The sequence below is a fragment of the Apis laboriosa genome, unplaced genomic scaffold (genome assembly GCF_014066325.1).
Source record: "Apis laboriosa isolate Shangri-la unplaced genomic scaffold, ASM1406632v1 scaffold118_cov155, whole genome shotgun sequence".
NCBI classification, from domain to species: domain Eukaryota; kingdom Metazoa; phylum Arthropoda; class Insecta; order Hymenoptera; family Apidae; genus Apis; species Apis laboriosa.
The window spans coordinates 173,630-181,112 of NW_025221003.1; the positions used below are offsets into that span (position 1 = coordinate 173,630).

The following is a 7,483-nucleotide window of genomic DNA, read 5'->3' on the forward strand; positions in this document are numbered from 1 at the left end:
TGAACATTTGTTTAAATTATTATTATCTTGTGTGTTGATAGGGTAATTATTGGGGTGATTCGAAGATTCATTTCTCTATTTATTGGTACGCTATATTTAACTTTGCAATCAATAATTATACCACGTAGGATCTGCTTGTTCGATCACCAAAGTCAAGCTATGTCGAGCACAGTCAGTATTACTTGGATGGATGACTGCTTGGGAACACCGTGTGTTGGTATTTATTTTTTAATTCATTCAAATATTATTAATAAAATTATTATTAAAAATTACAGAAAATAAATGAAACAGATATTACTTCATAAAGTAATTTATTTTCTGTAATTTAAATACAAAAAGTGCAATCTATCGTAAAGAAAGTCTTAAAGAAAATCGAGTACTCGATCAACGATCTTCAAATCAATTTCTCGTTGTTTAAATAAGATTATTTTAAGAGGAGGGTTTTTAAGAAGATCAATTCGTTCAACCACGAATTATCGCTCAAATTCGCTCGAATTACGACAAAAGTTAAACTAAGACGTTTGCATATGCGATTTCGCCAACACACAGAGGTAGAAATACGCGAATCACGTTTCTCTGAACTGGTTGAAAGCGTTGCAAATGAGAACCATAGGTAAACAGAGATGATTCTGTTGAAATGCATACTAAAAGCATTAAAACGTGCAATTTGTGAAATTTTACTTTGTATTCTGGTATTATACGCATATATTATACATTTTTAACGTATGAATATTCTGAAAATTGCGCGATTTAATCCAAACATTGGATGGATTATGAAATTTAAATATTTGAATGATGTATTAAAAAATTAAAGCTTAGCTTTTTGGAATGAGAAAAAATCTTAACTTTCAATAATTAACAAATTGAATATTATAAGATTAGACGATTCAATTATACAATCATAAATTTAAATAATATTTTTTTTTTAATCAATGTGTTGAAAATATATTTTTCAATTTCATTTTCACGAGACTAGAGACGAGTTCATATATTTTTACGAATTGAGGAAAAATCGAATTTCCCGTTATAATGGCCTTTGTAACACGATTACCGGGACAATTGGCCAACAAACGAAAGGATTTGAATCCCGATTCAGCAATTCTATCCGCTAATTCTTTTTCCGCCTACGATTTTCAAAAATAGAATTTATCACCCTTCTAGCATTTCATTCTTCTATTATTTTGATTATTTAAAATTTATTTAAATAAATTTAACATATCATTTGCAATAAAGTTCAAAGCAAAGATTCGAAAAAGGAAAAAAAAAAAAAATTGAATTTAAAACTTCCCTCTTAGTTGAATTCCTTTTCAACTTTGATCTTTTATTACCCATAAAATACCAATATCTTTTTATCTATAAATAATTTAAAAATACCAAACATAGTCAAGAAATATAAATTCTTCCATAAACATTTTTCAAAGCGACCCCACCTCGAAAAAAAAGAATCTAAGAACAAAAGCGCGAATGGCATGTTGTCGAGTCAGATATTCTACGGCCTGTTTAACATAACGCTGTTCAATTTAAAGGCGGGTCAGTTTCTCCTTGATACACTTCCAATTTTTCCCCTTCTTCTTCTTCTTCTTCTTCTTCTTCTTCTTCTTCTTTTTTCTTTTTCCTCTCAAAATTCATGTCAATGTACGCGCATGGACGAATTTAATTTTTCAAAGTCAAAGCCAGTCGAGAAAAATGAACGAGGATCGATCGTATCGCGAGAATTCGAATAAAGTTGGTTTACGAAACCATATTCCGACAACGAGACGGATTATCATAGATAAGATAATATAAACCGACTAAATACGTCGTCGTCTATAACTTGGCCAATGTTAGCTGTTTCGAATATATCCTCTCCTCCTTTATTGCCTCGGGTAATAAGGAAATTCATGGAAGATTAATAATCCGGAAATCGCGGTTTTGTGTTGCGCTGCGGAGCAAATTTTTTAATATTTTCTCATTGCGCCATGAAGGGTAGGTAGCCACAGGTTTTATTACCGAGCAGACTGTTATTAATCGTTTACCAAGTCTCTGAAAGATTACTTATCATAAAATATTATACATATTTTTTTTAATCCGCGTTTCTTTTGAATATAATATATAATTTAATAGTTTTGGGAATTGATAAATATATTCTCATATTGCTGATATTTTTTTTTTTTTGTCTTGATAGATTTATAATAAGTTAAAAAGTAAGTTAAAAATTTCAATATATCACTTCGTGTGCAATGATTAATCGGAACAAGCTTACTCTTATCACTCGATTTTGCGTTCTCCTAAGTATTTCTGATAGGTTCGTTGTAACTGTACACAGCGTGGTTAACCACACTGTTGATTCGCTCTTTGTGTGGACGTACACAGAGTTCGATCATGAATGTAATATTCGTGCGAGCAATTAATAGAAGGGGTTAAATCAATAAATCCCTTTCTATCACCATTTCCTATCAAAGTCTAAGATTGTTTATTCTGTAATTAAAATTCTTTCCACATTCTTTACAACAACTTGTTTAAAAAACATCCATAAATTGGAGAACTTTGTTTAATTTTTATGCTCAATTTTTCATTTATTAATTCCACATTTCATTATATTTCAGTTTAAAAAAAAAATGACAAATGTTAAATATGTATTGTGAAATTTTTAAAATAATTTTTGAAATAATTTCAAATGTGATTTTTAGTTATCAGGTTACCATTATCTCGCCATTTTTTCCGATTATTGTTAATTTCACTTAACCAAGATATAATCCCCATCCCCTTTTGCTTCTTTGAAATAAGGATCTTCTTTCGAGAATGGAGGTGGGAAACTTGATCTTATCCGTGTCGCTTCTCATTAGACGATGCGTAACAGATACGCGTAAAAATGCATCTGGCACGAAAGACATAGATGAAAACCATGTCTGGACTTTCCATTTATAAGAATGAGAATAGATTTTTGCATTTTAAAAGTTATCTTAAAAAGTTCTCTTTTGAAAGTTGATATTTTGAAGGAAATGGCGAATATTATTATGTCAAGTGAATATAGTAAAGATTGTAGAAGAAATAATTGGAATGTCGTGGAATATATATCGTAAAATTATTATAAAATTTATAGAAATTATATTATATTTTTTATAATTATTTAGAGAAGGGGGTGAATTTATGTTTTAATTACACGGAAATAGGTTTATGAATATGTAATAATTTTGAAATTAATTGTTTACGTTTCTGCAATGCTATACTTATTCCTAATTCTCTCTATACATACATTGCTGCAATTTCGATTTATATACCGGAATATGAAAGCGTATTTAGATGAAGTTGAACATTATATACATTTAACAAGAGTTTATTAAAATTTTTATGAAAATAGAGATTCCTGGGAGAATTTGAAATTTGAAATTACATCTCCTCTATGAATGCAGTTGTTATTTCAATTTCCTGATATATCTCATCTTCTATAATTTTCTAATAATTTTCCCCCTTTATGAAAATTTAATCCAATTAATTAAGGAAGCAAGTTGTTGATCAATGAAAATTCACATAAATTGGTAGAAAAGTTTTCTGGTAAAATGAGAGAGAAATAGAGAGATAGAGAGCAAAGTCTTTTATTTATTAAAAATTCATTTTTTCTTATTCATTTATTTATTTATGAATAAAATATATTAGAATCTGTGAATAAGAATTTGCATATTTTTCATGATATTTTCATCTCATCTCTCTTATTAAAAAAAAAGGAAAGAAGATTAAAAAAAATATTGCTCGAAATTATACAGGAGGCACCAGAGGCAAAACAAAATCCATAAGTCACGGCTGGCTGTTACGTGGAAGCTGAAAGACGCTCGTTAAAAATGCGTCGACTTTCTCAGATTATTTGACAGCCGCCATTGACAAAAAAATGCCTCTTACGCGTTGAAGCATAATAATAATAATAATAATAACAATAACAACAATAATAATTATAATAAATTACCAAGTGAAAAGAATTTCTTTTTAAGACATGGTCGAATGTCTACTATTGTTCTCAACCTCTTACCCTAAAACCTACTTTTATACAAAGTATATTTACATAGTAGTTAAAAACCTAGATACACATAATTTTATATTCTTTAGAATTTCTGCTGCTTAATTATCTCCCTAGACTTTTTATTTAAAAAGTGTATCTATTTTTTAAAAGAAACATCTAATGACGTACACGAGCTTCTTGTATTTCACAAGAAAGTGCTTTCCAAGAAGCATTCTTTTTTTTAGCATTTTCCAAAAATTTTAAACCCAAAAGCAAAACCAATCTTTCACGAAAGAAGAATTATCATAAAATTAAAATCATAAATATATATTATGCAATAGGAGAAAATTTGCTAAATAAAATTTCTCTATATTTATACATATACCATGTGAAACCAGTGACTAATACACCGATTATGAATTGCAGGGGCGAAAACATTTCATGGATAGGAAAATTTGGATCGTTGCCAGTCCCGATTCCACTCTTCTTATCCTGTACACCGCGACATTACTTTCAACATCTTGCCGTATTCGAGTTCTTTACCGTCTTTCCACTTGAAAGTGGAAAGTGTCCGGAAGGCCAAGCTTCCAGCTTTCATTAGTTACGTCTTCGAACAACCGACTCCCACGAGCACTTATCGAACTGGAACGATCGTGACTCCATGAACTGGAATTACATGAACTTATTACACTGCGCCACTTTCAAGCCGCGGACACGGATGGTCGTTAGAATCGGTCCGATCTATTGGAACTTGCCTGTAATCTACCAGTTTGGTCCGTTTAACGGGCTCATTACAAGTTGACGGTGGATTGGCGGGGGTGGCACGATGTATGATCATGAAGACAACTTTAAGGAAAGTTTATCATTCGTCACAGGGAAGGAGATTATGGAGGAGAGACTCGGTTTCTGGTCGAACGATTGAAGAGGAAATTTGTAACGATTTAACCAAAATTAAGTTTGAGGATTATGATGGATGGGGATTGTGTTCGAAATTCGATATCACGTGTGGATTTTAATTTGTAATGGCGTAAGTAATAAGAACAGAATAATTAATTCATATTCGCGTAAAAATTGTAATTTTAATATTTCTGATTTAATTTACAAAAATGTTTTTTTTTATTTTCAAGTATTGAAATCGTGGTCGATATTTCAAAGTAAATCGTTTGTGTGAAGTAAGATATTCTATAAAAGGTTATTCATTTTTCAGATTGATAAATGATGACTTACAAAATGATTGATCGTAGATCTATATTCAATGAAGTTGGGACAAAATTGTGACAAAATTTATTGTGATTCGTTTCTTCGTTTTCTTTTATTCTATTCCCACTTTTATTTATTTATTTAATTTTTTTTTTTTTTTTTTTTTTAGGTTGTTATGCAAACGCTATCTATCAATTTTTAGTGTCCATCAATTTTGAAGTTCAGGTATACAAATATCAATATTTCATGCGAGTATCAAATATATATATATATATATATAAATCATCAACAATTGAAGTGATAGCATTCCAGCACATCTGGTATCTTTGGCACGACAATACATTTGCTTATCATAGTGCAGTTGAACGTGCAGTTCTGGCTAAAAGCAAATATCTAGTTTTTATCCATTCGATGTATTCAATTGATTTTGCTCCCTATGATTAATCGCCATTCCCAAGATTTAGTATTCTACGGAAAGGCACACCACCAAGATGTGCAAGCAACCGCGATGAGAATAATCTTGACTAAAAACAAGTTAGTATTCGACTCTAATATTCTAAACGTTAAAGAAATATATTAAGAGAAAGAAATATATTAAAAGAAATATATTTTGATTGAAATTAATATAATTTAATATAAATACATTCAGTATTTGTATTAACAACGCATTTAACTTCATTTCTTTTTTCAACAAATAAACTATTGAAGAATTTTTGAAAATTACGAAAAATGTTACGATTTTATTTGTATTTCGATAAAAGTTTTTACGCGCGATCTTTTTGAAAAAAAAAAATATTAATTGTACAAAATAATATATCAAACGATTATTCATTTCTATAAATCAGAGTGAATTATTTTTTAAATCAATTCGACGAAATTTATAGCTCGTTCATTCAAGAATCCACGAATCGAATAATTTGGCGTTAAGAGATATTGTCCAATAAATGGTAGAATAAATGTGAGTACAATTCGAACCGATTTTCCATTTCAAATTTTACATTATAGAAAAATTTTGTGTATTAATTATAATATGGTATACATCAAATTTCTTCAAAATGTTTTCGTAAACGCAGAGAAGAGAAAATCAATAACACCCGCATGTAATAAAGAGAATATCTATTAAAGATAGCTAATTATCTGTAAGTAATTTATTGGTAAACCGTGGGAGTATTCTCTGTTCTTATTTTTCTAAAAGAAGATTGTCCATTATTAGTGATTGGATTATCAATACCCGCATCTAATCAATTAATTGATGGAGGATGTTTAATGAGAAAGCTTCGAATATGGAGTTGTACCATTGCTATTCAAGAGCAATAACTATGAAATATTAAAATACTTTTATTAATATTTCTACCTTATATTAATTTACAAGAATAATAATTAATTTGCATGAACTTTTATAATTTCTGCAAGTAATCGTAATTATCTTACACTCTGTAAATTTATTTAAAATCCTCACCTCGCGTTTTTAATTATCTAAATTAATATTGAGACCATATTCGATTTCATCGCGATATTTTTTTTTTTTTATCCAGCAATACCTGTTCCAAATATATCAAAGAATCCAGGTTGCTACAAGTAATTATTTGCTATCTCTTGTTCGAGCACAACATGTCCAATTCAAATACATAGGTCTGTTTTTCCCATGATTCCAACGTGGTATCGAGGTAAAATATTATTGGCATGTTTGCTTTTCAAACACATGCATCCGTTAACCAACAAAGTGTGTTTGCCTTGTAATTTTGCCTGTTCGTAGAAGCATTCGCCGTTTTTTCTTTCAAATTGCACATTTCGTACACGTATGCACTTTTTAATACAAGCTAAACGAAAGAAATAGGAAGGATGATGGCATTTTATCCGGGAGATGATTACGGATGATTAGAACTGAATTTAATTAATGAAACTTCGTGCTTCAACGTGATTCTAGCAAATTATTTAATCAATTTTCGCACGAGGTAACGAAAAATTAAGTTGATTAAAATCTTCTGGTTTATTAAACGAAATATGCATCGAGATAAAATCGATTGAAATATATCAACCAACAGGCGTTGACTCGTGTCACGAATTTAACACGAATCTCTGCTTTAATCCTCGGACAGATATAATAATAAAGAGAAATTAGAATTTCGGAACGAAACGACGTGTAACGAAATATAAATATTTTCTTTTCGAAGTTGAAACGAAAGATTATCCATTATTTTTATTTTCTTCACGAGGTGAGCATACAAATCGTATTTCAAATTATCATCCGTATCAACGATTTGACGGTGAAGGAATCGATAAATCCATAAATATTTTTATCGTGTTCCA

General features: G+C 29.9%; 1 long non-coding RNA gene across 2 annotated transcripts in view; it reads left to right on the forward strand.

Annotated features, from left to right (window-relative positions):
* The window catches only part of LOC122716735, a 49,157-nt gene extending 42,594 nt beyond the window's left edge, over positions 1–6,563 (forward strand). Inside the window, exons 2-5 of one of the 2 annotated variants that reach the window (XR_006347081.1) lie at positions 4,400–5,000; positions 5,181–5,707; positions 6,058–6,312; positions 6,387–6,563. This is a non-coding gene — a long non-coding RNA (uncharacterized LOC122716735). Of the gene's footprint in view, positions 1–4,399; positions 5,001–5,180; positions 5,708–6,057 lie in introns of both variants that reach the window. The other variant, XR_006347078.1, reaches the window with a different exon arrangement.
* Positions 6,564–7,483: the final 920 nt, after the last annotated feature.